The sequence below is a fragment of the Taudactylus pleione genome, unplaced genomic scaffold (assembly GCF_031769625.1).
Source record: "Taudactylus pleione unplaced genomic scaffold, aTauple2 ptg000127l, whole genome shotgun sequence".
NCBI classification, from domain to species: Eukaryota; Metazoa; Chordata; class Amphibia; order Anura; family Myobatrachidae; genus Taudactylus; species Taudactylus pleione.
Genome location: NW_028284529.1, coordinates 21,745,224 through 21,759,713, shown reverse-complemented (window position 1 = coordinate 21,759,713; position 14,490 = coordinate 21,745,224). Strand labels below are relative to the sequence as shown.

At 41.9% G+C, this 14,490-nt stretch overlaps 1 pseudogene; it reads left to right on the top strand.

Moving 5' to 3' along the window:
• Window positions 1-3,435: 3,435 nt before the first annotated feature.
• LOC148523861 (5S ribosomal RNA) lies at window positions 3,436-3,554 on the top strand (annotated as a pseudogene).
• The last annotated feature ends 10,936 nt before the right edge of the window (window positions 3,555-14,490 follow it).

Here is a 14,490-nt window from a genome sequence, read left to right as displayed (position 1 = left end):
GTTCCCAGGGGAATGCCTACCATCAGAAGCCGGCCCCACTGACATCACTAGTGATGTCAGTGGGAGTGATTTTGGCTCTGATAGAGCCAAAATCACTCCTGGACTTGCGGTTGAGAAACTCAACCACAGGCTTCTGCTTGCACTGGCGATAGTCGCGATGGTCAAGACCATCGCGACCATCATCCTGCACGCTCGTATAGGCTGTGGGTGGTGACCCACAGCTATACGAGCGTCCAGGAGGACGCTCCATATTTATGGAGGTGGGCCCTGATTCAGAGCGAGCGCTCTGGTCAGAGCGTCCGGCTCTGAATCAGGGCCTATATTTTTAAAAGAGGACACATGGATACATAAAAATTACACAGGTTCTGTGTTTGAAAAACCAGGTGAAATGCAGACCTGAAATCGGCCAGGCACATAATATGTGTCATTTTTATTTGTCCTCTTTTAAAAGTATTATCTGGTAATGTTAGCCAAACCTTCAATTATTCCATGAAAATGTACCTCTTCATGCAAGTTTATCAGATTCCTGAACCACCCAAATGTCCTCCATAAGCTATTCTACCTAATTACCTGCCCCCTACAGAGTCGACACAAGATTTACATGTGTTCTTCTTCTACAATCACACAACCCACTGACCTCAAAGTGTCAAGACAGCTTTGCCGTGTTACTGTATCATATAGTTGTCTTACTGTTTTGGTCATATCTACAGTATATATATATATATATATATAATGAGATATCCAGACTCATTGACCGACTGACTGACTCGATAACGTCCGGCCCAAACCTCTCAACCTAGAAACATGAAGAAGATCGGTGTGTATATTCCTTCCATGACGTAGGTGTCCATTAAGAAGGGAGTTTATGAAATTTCTCTCCTAAGGGGGTGAAATGGGCTACAATGTTTCCTCCCCCTATGCAATGTCCTGCCAGACTGACTCATCATAGCTGCAGCACAGTTCATATTCAAGCACCAACTGTCATCCCAAGTGATGCCAACATCACTGGCAGTTGGTGTGACTCCTCTATTCGAATAGTGAGGGAAGGGAATGTGTTACTACAGAGATGAGACAGAAAAACGTGTTACTACACAGGTGAGGGAGGGGAATGTCAAATGTGTTACTATGGGGTGAAGGAAGGAAATGTGATGGAGGGAAATGTGTTACAGGGGTGATGGAGGGAAATGTGTTACTACAAGGGTGAGCAAGGGAGGCAAATGTGTTACTACAGAGATGAGTGAGGATAATGTGTTACTACAGAGGTGTCAGCTCCATGTCAATTGTCTGTAGTATTGGTGAGAGTACTACTTTGTTAATAGAAACGGGGGTTTATTGACTGTGGGCGACAATACTGCTATTGGTACAGTGGATGAATAAATTAGACAAGTTGCTAAGTGCAAAATGTGCCTATTAATCACACAATAACTTAAGACAAAGAATTGCATTAACCAAATAGAAAGTGCTTTAGTGCAAGGATAGACCAATGAAGTGATATAAAATTGTCAAACTGGTTTAAAAGATATTCATTTAATCTAAATGAGATAAAAACAAGTACAAACAAACACTATGGTTCCTTCATGAGGAAATACCACAAAAAACACAATATTAAAAAATAATAAATAAAAATGAAAGCAATTCGCTTGCTAAATAGGATAAAGGAGAGTCTGCATTTGGATCTCATGGGCAAGCAAATGTTTTCCAACGTGTTTCGTCTGCTGACTTCTTCCTGGGGATGAAGGTTAGGGAATGATGATCACCTATTTATACCCCTCTACATCTTCCATTAGGGACTAATAACTTCCGGGTCACAGGTCAGTTGTATACCTGGATCACATGTCAGAAATTAAATGACACCACGCTTCCATAGAAAAGTGGCCAATATATTGAGGATGACTGTAAATAATGTCCAAAAAAAGCAATTTTTTGCTTATTTAAACAATCAATGCATCTCTGTGGCTGGATAATCCAACACCTCCACTCTCACATGCGCATACTTCTGCCAGGCTTTTGCATCACATCCGGTCATGTGTGCCACTCGGGACAGTCCAGCATCACCATCCTCCCGAGTGCCGACCCTCCATCACATCCGGTCTCATGTGTCATTCCGGGACAATGCAGCGCCTTCATCTTCCCGCGTGCATGTTTCTGCCAGGCCTCTACGTCACATCCGGTCACGTGCATCGCGCCGTGTCAGCTCCAGCTTCCATCTATAGCGGGCGTTCAATCTCAAGCCTCTATACCACGTGTTCTCAGTAACTCCGCCTGGGCTGAAAAGCATACGGCCAACTTCCGCCCTCAGTTGCCGGCCCGTGCTGCATACGAACAGCAACACCTTTTAATAGTGATTTGGCCAGATCTAAAAAATAAGCAAAATCAATCATCAATATTGTTTTTTTAAATAATAAACATACAGTTAGCCACCAGTGGGTGATGATTTCACTATTCATTGACTAGGTCATCATATAGTCTAGTTAAGTGATCTGGTAAACTAGACATGATCATAAAGAATGTTGTGTATGCAAGTATGAAAGGAAATGTTAAATAATGGTTCTCTGTGAGCAATGTAAATATAACTCATAAAGGTAATTCCTAGTACAAAAATCGATGTAGCACAGTTCCAGATTATACAAGTTGTTAGTTCTGTCCATTCTTTCTTTAATTAGGATAGGAGAAGAAAAACTGATGGTGATGAGATACCAAATAGACAAAGGTATTAGTTTTATTCATTGGTCCATGAAAAAAGAGGTACTGATGATAATTAAATTCCACTTAAATATCCAAGAATTTTCAGATACATGGAACTATTTGAATACTTACATCCCATACAAAAAACTTTTACAAACTCAGCAGGCTCAAAAGAATTCCCTATCAAAAGTTTCATGAACTGTATCTCTACGTCAGTTATCTATCTATTGGAATGCACCTGTGGAACAAAGTATGTTGGAAAAACCAAAAGAACACTTAAAATATGTATACAAGAGCACATCAGGAATATTAAGAATAAAGTAGAGGGCCATGCAGTGTCTAAACACTTTTTTGAGAAACACAAGTCCAACCCTGAAGACCTTACATTTAAGGCTATTGAACACGTAATGTTGAGTGAAAGAGGGGGTGACCTAGAAAACCTCCTATCCAAATGTAAAATGTATTGGATTTTTACACTCAATACGATGGTCCCCAAAGGATTCAATGACCATTATGAAATTGCACCGTTCCTCTGAAAGAAGAGAAGAGACAAAAAGAATGGGTGATTCTACTATTATAACATCATTTCCCATCTCTTGATGGGTGCCCTATTGGGGTAATTCTGGGTTGTGCCTGGCTAGTACTTGGGAGGGAGACCCCCAAAGAAAACTAGATATAGTAGATCTGCCTTCTTCCAACAACCTCTATCAAGTTTAAAGTGGTGATGAGATGGTGAAGGGCCTTGGGAATATCTACTATCATACCAGTGTGCGTGTGCCCAAACTCGTCTGATCTTGGAAGCTATACACAACTGGGCCTGGTTAGTACTGGGATGGGGGACCTCCTGGGAATACCAGGTGTTGTAGTTAACTAGTATCTGGGCCTTCTCCATACTAGCCCAGGAGGGCATCACCTGAAGATTGGTATCCAGTTGTATGAAGAAAGCTAACTAAGTTCTCAGAAGTCTTTCCTAACAAACTTTTTGAAAAGAACATTCCTCTAATGAAAATGTTCAAATAGTTCCATGTATCCGAAAATTCTAGGATATTTAAGTGGAATTTAATTATCATCAGTACCTTTTTTTTCATGGACCAATGAATAAAACTAATAACTTTGTATATTTGGTATCTCAGCACCAACAGTTTTTCATCTCCTATCCTAATTCAAGAAAGAATGGACGGAACTAACAACTTGTATAATCTGGAACTGTGCTACATCGATTTTTGTACTAGGAATTACCTTTATGAGTTATATTTACATTGCTCACAGAGAACCATTATTTAACATTTCCTTTCATACTTGCATACACAACATTCTTTATGATCATGTCTAGTTTACCAGATCACTTAACTAGACTATATGATGACCTAGTCAATGAATAGTGAAATCATGGCTAACTATGGTGGCTAACTGTATGTTTATTATTTAAAAACCAATATTGATGATTGATTTTGCTTATTTTTTAGATCTGGCCAAATCACTATTAAAAGGTGTTGCTGTTCGTATGCAGCACGGGCCGGCAACTGAGGGTGGAAGTTGGCCGTATGTTCTTCAGCCCTGGCGGAGTTACTGAGAACACGTGGTATAGAGGCTTGAGATTGAACGCCCGATATAGATGGAAGTTGGCGCTGACACGGCGTGACGCACGTGACCAGCTGTGACGTAGAGGCCAGGCAGAAGCACGCACGTGGGAAGACGAAGGCGCTGCATTGTCACAGAATGACACACGAGACCAGATGTGATGGAGGGTCGGCACGTGGGAGGATGGTGATGCTGGACCGTTCCGGAGTGGCACACGTGACCGGATGTGATGCAAAGGCTTGGCGGAAGTATGCGCATGTGAGAGCGGAGGTGTTGGATTATCCAGCCACAGAGACGCATTGATTGTTTAAATAAGCAAAAAATTCCTTTTTTTGACATTATTTACAGTCATCCTCCATATACTGGGCGCTTTTATATGGAAGCGTGGCGTAATTTAATTTCTGACATGTGATCCGGGTATACAATTGACCTGTGACCCTGAAGTTCTTAGTCCCTAATGGAAGATGTAGAGGGGTATAAATAGGTGTTCACCATTCCCTAACCTTCATTCCCAGGAAGAAGTCAGCAGTCGAAACGTATTGGGCAACATTTGCTTGTCCATGAGATCCAAATGCTCTCTTACACTGACATCCAGATAAGCTAAACCTCCTTTATCTTATTTAGCAGGCGAATTGCTTTGATTTTTATTTATTATTTTTTAATTTTGTATTTTTTGTGGTGTTGCCTCATGAAGGAACCATAGTGTTTGTTTGTACTTGTTTTTATCTTGTTTAGATTAAATGAATATCTTTTAAACCAGTTTGAAAATTTTATATCACTTCATTGGTCTATCCTTGCACTAAAGCACTTTCTATTTGGTTAATGCAATTCTTTGTCTTAAGTTATTGTGTGATTAATAGGCACATTTTGCACTTAGCACCTTGTCTAATTTATTCATCCACTGTACCAATAGCAGTATTGTCGCCCACAGTCAATAAACCCCCATTTTTATTTATATATATATATATATTTATATATATATATATATATATATATATATATATATATGAACTCTGCGAGGTACCTCTGGACTGCACCATGGCCAGCTTCACCCTTTGTAATTTGGTAAGCACAATTCCACTCCATCCTTATCTGCTCTGCTGTTTTTTTTATCTGATTGCACTTAGTTATGGGGCTGGTCACGTCAAGTATGGATGATGGATGTGGTGTGCAGGCGCCATTGCAAAATTGGATTTGTAGCTCCTTCATCCTTGTTTGTTGTTGCATGGTTCCCTGCTCTGATTGTGTTCTATGTTCATGCATACCTGAGTACCTCAGGCTGCACTCACATGAAGGTAATTCACAGCTCAAAATGCCTTCCTTCATGGAATATACTGCAAAGTATTCATTAGGTGCCAAATTCATAATTATAATACTGAGAATAAATGAGGAATGTTTTTCTTATTACTATGGGCTGTGGGCCACCATCCCTAAGTCTCACCTGAGACTGTTGTGTTTATGTGTCAGTGTTAAAACAACCCCCTGGTCTGTTCAAAAATGTTTACAACCTTAATTTCCTATCACACAATTAATAGTACCTTCACCAATACAATGATAATAAGATTTGCATTAATGGCTTGCATTTAGGGATTTATGCAGTTCCCCTTCTACATCATAATAATTTTCGAGTTCTGTATTAGATTCAGAAATAATGTAACCCTAACACTCTAAGAATATAGTGTTAAAATTAACAAACTCAAAGATGACATACTGTATGAGCCATTAAACATGGACTCAATGCTTACATACAAAGAGCAGTTATAATAAACTGACATACAAAGAATAGATGTGCACAAAATTCTCTTACAATGATATGGGTAAAATACAGAGACCAACACACTTACAAGGTTTGGTTTCTGTTGGGGGAAATGCCGTCATTTAATCCTTGGGAATTAAGACATTTCTGTGTGTCTACCATTTTTTATGCAACCTCATCCCACCTCACTCAAGGCATCTCATATTAAAATATTTTTCTTAAACCCAACATAGATAGGAAATTATTTAATATCTTACTAATACAAGATATAATGACTTATAATTACATTTGCAGGAATTCCTGAGGTGGAGACAGTGAGCAGTCGGCCTCTGTAGTTAGGTAATTGTGACAGCTTCCAGCCCAGCATCTTAAAAGTTCACAGGTCTGAATTTTAATATGACTTACTGTACAAGTATCATCCTCTAAGAGGAGCATGCCTAGAAATACAACAAACCAAAAAGTTGCCATTTTCTATATTTTTAAATCAACACTTGCAGTCAGAATGGACTATGCCTAAATCTATCTGCCCAATGGCTACAACTGAAATAACCCATGGCCATACATTCAACATCAGATATGGCTTTATGTTGCCCAATGGCTCATGATCAAAAACATAATCACAAAAAGTGACATATTTTACCCAATAAAAATCACCCCACACTGTGAGCCCCAAGTCCCCCAATGCTTTCCACTGTTCCTACCTTTCTCCTGTGGCTGCTATAATAAAAGCAGAAGTAACTTCCCATTGGAAGTATTTTCTGGTAATCAGACAGTCCCAGGGGGAGAAGTTCTCCCTCCCTGCTACTCTCAGTCTGGACTGCCATTATCACAACAGTAACTGTAACTGTAATGATTCTGCAACTGATCTACTATCATGTGTGTAAGTAGCAGACATCTCTGTGACCACACTGCCTCTATCCATGCTCTTTGTTTTCATAGCATTCATCTTCATCAGCACACACTTTCACTACCTGGTGCAAGAGATCCATCTGAAATCAGACAGATCTCTGTATTACACAATTCTGTATAGCACGCAATTCAAACTACATTCCTATGACATGTCCTCACTCAACATAGCTTACATGTGAACACACTATTCATACCTATGTGTAGTTGTGACTGAGATGCGAACAACTCTGAATCGGTCTGAATCACCGCTGGACTTAAGCCCGGCAGATGAAATACCGATGCCGGAAGGCCAGCAGCTGAAGATCCAGACTAAGATAAGTGACACCCCTAACCCTCCCCTTTCCCCCCTAACCCTCCCTTAGGGGTGCCTAATCCTAACCTCCTCCCTAGTGCCTAACACTAACCTCCCCCCAGAGGTGCCTAAACCTAACCCCCTTCCCTTCACCCTAAACCTAACCCTCCCGGGGGGTTGCCTGAACCTAACCTCCTCTTCCCTTAGCCTAAACCTAACCCTCCTGGGGGGTGCTTAACCCTAAGACCCACCGGGAGTCCCTAATCGTAACCATCCCCTCTCCCAAGGCTAAGTGCTTCTGACGCCCGGCTTACCTACAATCGGTATGCTGCGCACTGGGATTTCGGCGTGGGGCTGATGATAGGCATCGGTATTTAGACGCCTATTGCTGGTCCCATGCCAGGATTTCTCAGTCAGGAAGCCGGCAGTTGGCATTTTGACCGCCGGCTTCCTGACTACATCCCCTCTGAATCACCCATGCCATCAAGTATGGAGCATGACCAGTGTTAAGAATCGCTAGCTCTGTTTACAAAACTTGCATGTAGTCAACTGTGACACAAGTGCAGCAAGAGAGTCCATTACAAGTGTAACCCCCCTTCTCATATAAATAAAATAAATAGTAGTGCTCCCGTTAGAAAAACAAATTTAAATTTACTGTAGCGGCATATATAATGTGTGTCCCCTATAAATCAATTATAAAATATTTTTGCCCCTGTTTTAAATATTTATTTAAAATTGTCCTCTTTATGAGAAGCTGGAAATAATATTACTGCCTTTATTGAGTAGTATTGCTCCGATCATTGAACTAAATAAATGGTATTACTCTCTTCCATATAATAAATAAACTGCCATATGATTTTGTGAATATTATCATGGCCATAATATAATTGGTATCCCCAGTAAATACTCAGATTTAATCTTCTGTTCTTTCTCTGAAATAATTCCTATGGGCAATAAAACAATAAACCAATTAGACAATATGGAGAATGCCCCACTGTTTTTAATAGCTAGGCAGCCAATCAGGAAAAAGTATCTCCTCCATGATTGGCTAAGCAATTTGGATTACAAACCATAGTCTGCAGGGATCCCACCCAGTTGGCTCCAGGACAGTCCCCGCTTTTTCTTTAACAGCTTTAAATTGAAAATTAATAAGAAAACAGTGCTATAGGTGTTTTAATGTTAGCTAAAATAAAGCAAAAAGAGACAATTATGGAATGATCTTAATGTGTCAGGTTTCTTTTTTTAAAATCTGGAGCAGTAGTTTTACATAAAATTTATATCAAAGTCTCTACAATGTTTGCTGGTAGAAAATGTATTTTTGAACACATCAAAGTGTTATGAACTGCAGATACTCTTTGATGTGTAACATAAGGGAGATTTTGTCAATTTGTATTCGTATCTATTACCAAGTTGACACTAGTACGACTCAATTAGAGTCACATCATCAGGCCCAATTAGTTTTTTTTAAGTATACCTACTATGTGCAGTATAAAGAATGTATACTAATGATCTCTTTAGACAGCTTAACCTCCTGCAACTGCTATGTTCTCTGCTCTACCAATTTCCTTTTTTCTTAGGACCATGGAAGGCTAATGACTGTCTTAAAAACAAATAAACACAGGAACCTGAATGTTCTATTCATTATTTTCTTTGACCAAAAAGTCTACCTCTGACTATGGCATTAGAGTGTTTGCAAGCAATCAAGAAGATAGACTGAGGATTAGCGCATAACTCTTTGATACTGCCATTTTAATTTCACCCTCTAAGATTGAATGTTCAATGCTATAGGCAAAAAGGAAGATTTGTGTTCCAGGTCATTGCAAAGAATAAATATACATGAAAATGGTTTATTGAGACTGCTAATAAGAAAAAAAGAGCAGCAGTATAGTTGTTATGTTGTTGTAGATCTTTATCAAGAACCAGGGCATTAACAAAGAGATGGGACAAGTGTAAAGCACCAAGGACTACCCTTCCATCAGCTCCTTAAGACAGCCAAGTATAGTGGAGGCAGACTGAGCTGTGGCCTTATCTACAATTCCTTGGCCACATCTGAGGCAGATTTTAGTCTAAGGAATGTGACTTCTGGACCATTAGTTTCCTACTGGTTCACATGGTCACATCCATCCTAGTTTGTACAGCAATGGGCAAACTGAACACATAGCAGGGGTGTCCAATGGAAGAAATGAGATGGGAAGTCCAAGAAGATTGTACCTGATTTGACCAGTTAAAACAGGAAGCAATCAGAAGCCATTAAAAGGATTGTTTTTGTGATGTATACAGCAGGTAAAATAAGTATTGAACACATCAACATTTTTCTCAGTAAATATATTTGTAAAGGGGCTATTGTAATAAATTTTTTACCAAATGTCAGCAACAACCCATGAAATTCACACATGAACAAAATCAAACCATAGATGTCCATAAATGAATTTATGAATAATAATGTGAAATGACACAGGGGAAAAGTATTGAACACACCTACTGAAATGTATTTAATACTTCGTACGAAAGCCTTTGATGGTAATGACAGCTTCAAGATGCCTCCTGTATGGAAAAACTAGTCGTATGCGTTGCTCGGGGGTGATTTTGGCCCATTCTTCTACACAAACAGTCTTCAAATCTTGAAGGTTCGAGAGACCTCTTCTATGAACTCCGATTTTTAGTTCTTTCCATAGATTTTTCAATTGGATTCAAGTCAGGTGATTGGCTGGGCCATTCTAACAGCTTTATTTTCTTTCTCTTAAACCATTAGAGAGTCCTTGGATGTGTGTTTGGGATCATTGTCCTGCTGAAATGTCCACTCTCATTTCATCTTCAGCATCCTGGTAGATGGCAGTAGATTTTTTATCAAGAATGTCTCGGTACATTTTTTCATTCATCAGTCCTTCAATTATATGAAGTATGCCAGTAATGTATGCTGAAAAACAGCCCCACACCATGATGTTCCCACCTCCAAATTTCACTGTTGGTATGGTGTTTTTTGGGGTGATGTGCAGAGCAATTTCTCCTCCAAACATGGTGTGTATTATGGTATCCAAAGAGTTCAATTTTGGTCTCATCTGACCAGAATGTATTCCCTCAGTATTTCACAGACCTGTCCAAATGTTGTGCAGCAAACTTTAAACGAGCTTCAACATGCTTTTTCTTCAGCAATGGAGTCTTGCGTGGTGACCGTGCAAACAGGACATGGTGGTTGAGTGCATTATTGTTTTCTTTGAAACAATTGTACCTGCTACTTCCTAGTCTTTCTGAAGCTCTCCACAAGTGGTTCTTGGCTCTTGGACAACTCTTCTGATAATTCTTTTCAATCCTCTGTCAGAAATCTTGCGGGGAGCACTGGTCATGGCCAGTTTGTGGTGAAATGATGTTCTTTCCACTTCCGAATTATGGCCCCAACAGTGCTCACTGGAACATTCAGAAGTTTAGAAATCCTTCTGTAACCAATGCCGTCAGTATGCTTTGCAACAATAAGGTTGCAAAGTTCTTGAGAGAGCTCTTTGCTTTTGTGACACCTTGGTAATGAGACACCTTTTTATAGGCCATCAGTTGGGACTGAACCAGCCAGGGGCAGATTGGCCCTTACCTTCAGTGGGGAAAATCCCGGTGGGCCGATTGGTCCTTGAGGCCGCTTGTCAACTGTGGCCCCGTCCCCCGAATTACGTTACCTGGCTGTTTTTTCTTATTTCAGCATGCTGGCCTGCTTGTCAGCTCCCTGCAGTCCACCTCTATTGCAAGAAGAGGCGTTGCAATAGAGATCTATGTCAGATGTGGTGCCGCATGCCAGCACGTGACCTTGGGGGAAGAGAGGTGAGGTCTGCGGCCAACGGCAGGGGCAGGTGAGGTAAGTTACTTGCTGGCCAAGCAGCCAGCAAGGGCCTGTGCAACCCTTTTAGTCAGCACTACAGGGAGGCGCCAAGCTGGAAAGGTGCTCTCCTTGCAGCTGCTGCTGAGTGTCAGTTGTTGCTGCTGCCGGCTGCCACCTGTTACACTGTATGAATGGCAGCCTGCAGCAGAGAAGAAGAAGCAGCTCTTCATAGTCTCACCCCTTGCTGTTCCCCCTCCTGGCTGGGTCTCCTCCTCTCTACTCTCCTTCCTGCTGCTGTGCTGCACTCCACCTGAGCACTCCTGGAAGCAATGGAATCAGCTTTGAGCCTTGGCATTAGGCACTGGGCCAAGCCAGGGGCCCCAGACATTGGCGGGACTCGGGTGTTGTCGGTGGTGGTGAGTGTGGGACCCCAGAAGAGATGCGGCCAGCACCTGGTAGTGCACCCGGTAGAAGTGGCGAAAGGGGACACTATGCCTAGCAAGGGGAGGGGTGCCAACAGTAGAGTATCTATAATGGGTGCAGTGTGTGCGGGACACATGGGCCCCCGGGTCCAGGGGGACCCCGCACCGCACACATGCCACCCATATTTTTTTTAAACTTACCTGTCCGGCGTCTGTCACTGCTACTCAGAACACCGGAGAAATGACCGCCGAGGCCATTTTCCGGTGTTCTGCGCATGTGCAGCAGACTCCGGGCACTAGAGTGTGCCCGGAGTCTACTGTGCATGCTCAAAACACCGGAAAATGGCCACCGTGGCCATTTTCCAGCATTCTGCGCATGCGCAGTAGACTTTGGGCACACTCTAGTGCCCGGAGTCTACTAATCCTCCGGTGGCTGGCCAGCCACATCAGTCAGCTGCCAGCCACTGGGGAGGGAGGAGGGGGCCCTGCATGGGCACCCCTGGGTGCTAAGTGTGTCCAGAAAAGGGTGAGGTGGTTGGGAACTGTGGCCACTAAATGAGGGGTTGCCATGTGTGTCCTGTAAAGGGGGATGGTGTATTTAAGTGCCCAGTAAGAGAAGTGAGGGTGGTGCCAAATGTGCCGAGGGAGAGGATTCCAAGTGATCCCAAGAAGGGTGTAGTTCTGTCCTGTCCCTGTCACCTCTGTCCCAGTTTTGTCTCCTCTGTCCCTGTGCTGTCACCTCTGTCCTACACTGCCCTATGTCCTACCCTGTCACTTCTGCACTGTCTCTGTCAACTTTCTCTTCTGTCCCCTCTGTTCTGTCTTGGCCCTGTCACTTGTGTCCCCTCTTTCCTGGCCCTGTCACTTCTGTCCTGGTCCTGTCAATGCTGTCTTGGCCATGTCACCGCTGTCCTATCCCCACTATAATGTCCCTGTCACCATCACCTCTATAGTAGACACATTTGTCCTGCGCCAAAACTTCTGTTACTATCTGGTCGAACCTCTGTTGCATGTTGATGACATTGGTTTTATTATAACTCAATCAGGCGGCTTTCAGACCATGTGATCTCCTGCATGATTAGTGAATACCGACTCAAGACCCTACCTGTCTAGGGAAGATCGATATCTTCAGAGGTTCCCTCATTGCAGAGAAATCATATAGGTAAGAAAACACTCATTCACGTGCTTGCTGTGCTTATTCACTAGAGAAGGACTGTTTGGATGGCAATCAGCTCCTGGAGAGGTGGGCATGCCCCCTGCATGACGAAAATGGGGGGAGTGGCTTGCAGGCATGGCATTTCACATTAGGCCATACCCCCATGCCACAAGGCCACACCCACTTTTTTGGCACATAGGGCCACTTTGACGTTTTTTCCAGGGCAACTTTATATTCCCAATGTAATCATTGATACATCTTGCCCCTTGACTCTACTGAATTGACACACTGACAGGCTCTTATAGAGTGGGACTTACAATGTTTCCCATTAAGTCCTCAAGCCACTTTTAGTAATTTCTTTGGTTTGTGAAGGTCTGAGTCTCTCTTTTCTTTGGGGTTGTACTGTAGGACGAACTCCTTCTTATTGTGTCACTCTTAGGCCCATATTCAATTTGAGGCGAAAAGTCCAGATTTTTCGCCTGCTGGACTTTTCGCCTCCTTTGACTGTTTTCCAGGCAGAAAAGTATCGCACACGTGCCCACTATTCCCCGTATTCAATTTCAAAGTAGGCGAAATCGGGAACCTGCAAAACTTGGATCGGCGAAAAAATACGTGAATTTTTGAGAAATAATCCTTGGATCCCCCTAAAGATGTCCAGACATGGGGGATCACTATGGGTACCCCTGTTTTTGCCGGCAGAAAAAAGTGGGTTTTTTAAATAGCCGTGGCAGGTGCATAAATGCGGTTTGAAGAAGGTGATGCAGAAGAGCATTTAGAAGGTTTTTTTTGGGAAAAAATAACTATGCCCATCAAATTTGGGGTACTTGAAAATGGGTGCAAGCATATTTTTAAGTCCCTTAAATGATTTAAAAAAAATTCAGCAAAAATGCACATGCAACTACTCCTGCAATGAAGAAAACACCTGCTGCACATAAGGGAACCCCTCTAGACTCCATTCCGCTAATTTAGAAGTGTGTTCCTTATTTTATTTTTTTTAACCCCAAAATTTTAATACATTTTTTGGTGTGTCCCTATTTTTTTTCACTTTTTTTTAACACAGATTATTTTTAGGGACCATTCCCAGGGGTACAGGCTATTTTTTATAAGCCTGCACCCCTAAACCCCAATTCTGCACTTTTTTTCACCTGCTAAAGGCAAGTGAAAAATTATCCCAGTTTTTTTACATTGACTTTTCGCAACGGCGAAAAGTCAATGAAATTGAATATGGGGATATTGGAAATAGGCGAAAATGACGTTGGGGCGGACTTTTCGCCCCATATTGAATATGGCCCTTAATTGCAGCATATGGGTTGTCATTTACTTATTTATTACCAGTTATTTCTATAGTGCACACATATTCCGCAGTGATTTACAGAGCATAGTTGGCCATTCACAGTCCCTGCCCCATTGGAGCTTACAATCTATATTCCCTATCACATACACACACACATACACACTAGAGTTAACTTTTGTTTGGAGCCAATTAGCCTACCTGTATACTTTTGGAGTGTGGGAAGAAACCAGAGTACCCGGAGGAAACCCACGCATGCACAGGAAGAATATAAACTCTACACAGGTAGGGCCATGGTGGGAATCTAACCCATGACTTGAGTGCTGTGAGGCACTGCCATGACAACCTCCCTCCTGTTCCTTGTATGGCTGGCTCTCCTGTATTAACCACTTCATTGAAAAGATTGTTTAAATAAGGCAGTATAAGTTACATTTGTTATCATGCAGATTTAAAAAGTTTCAGTTTCTGACAACCCCTAAGCCTGCCACAAATCCTCAGCATTTCTTATTTCTTAAACTTTTTTAATGTGCCACCTAAAACAAACTCTTTTAGCAAATAATTCCTACTTATAGATTGTAATATTTTTATTACAT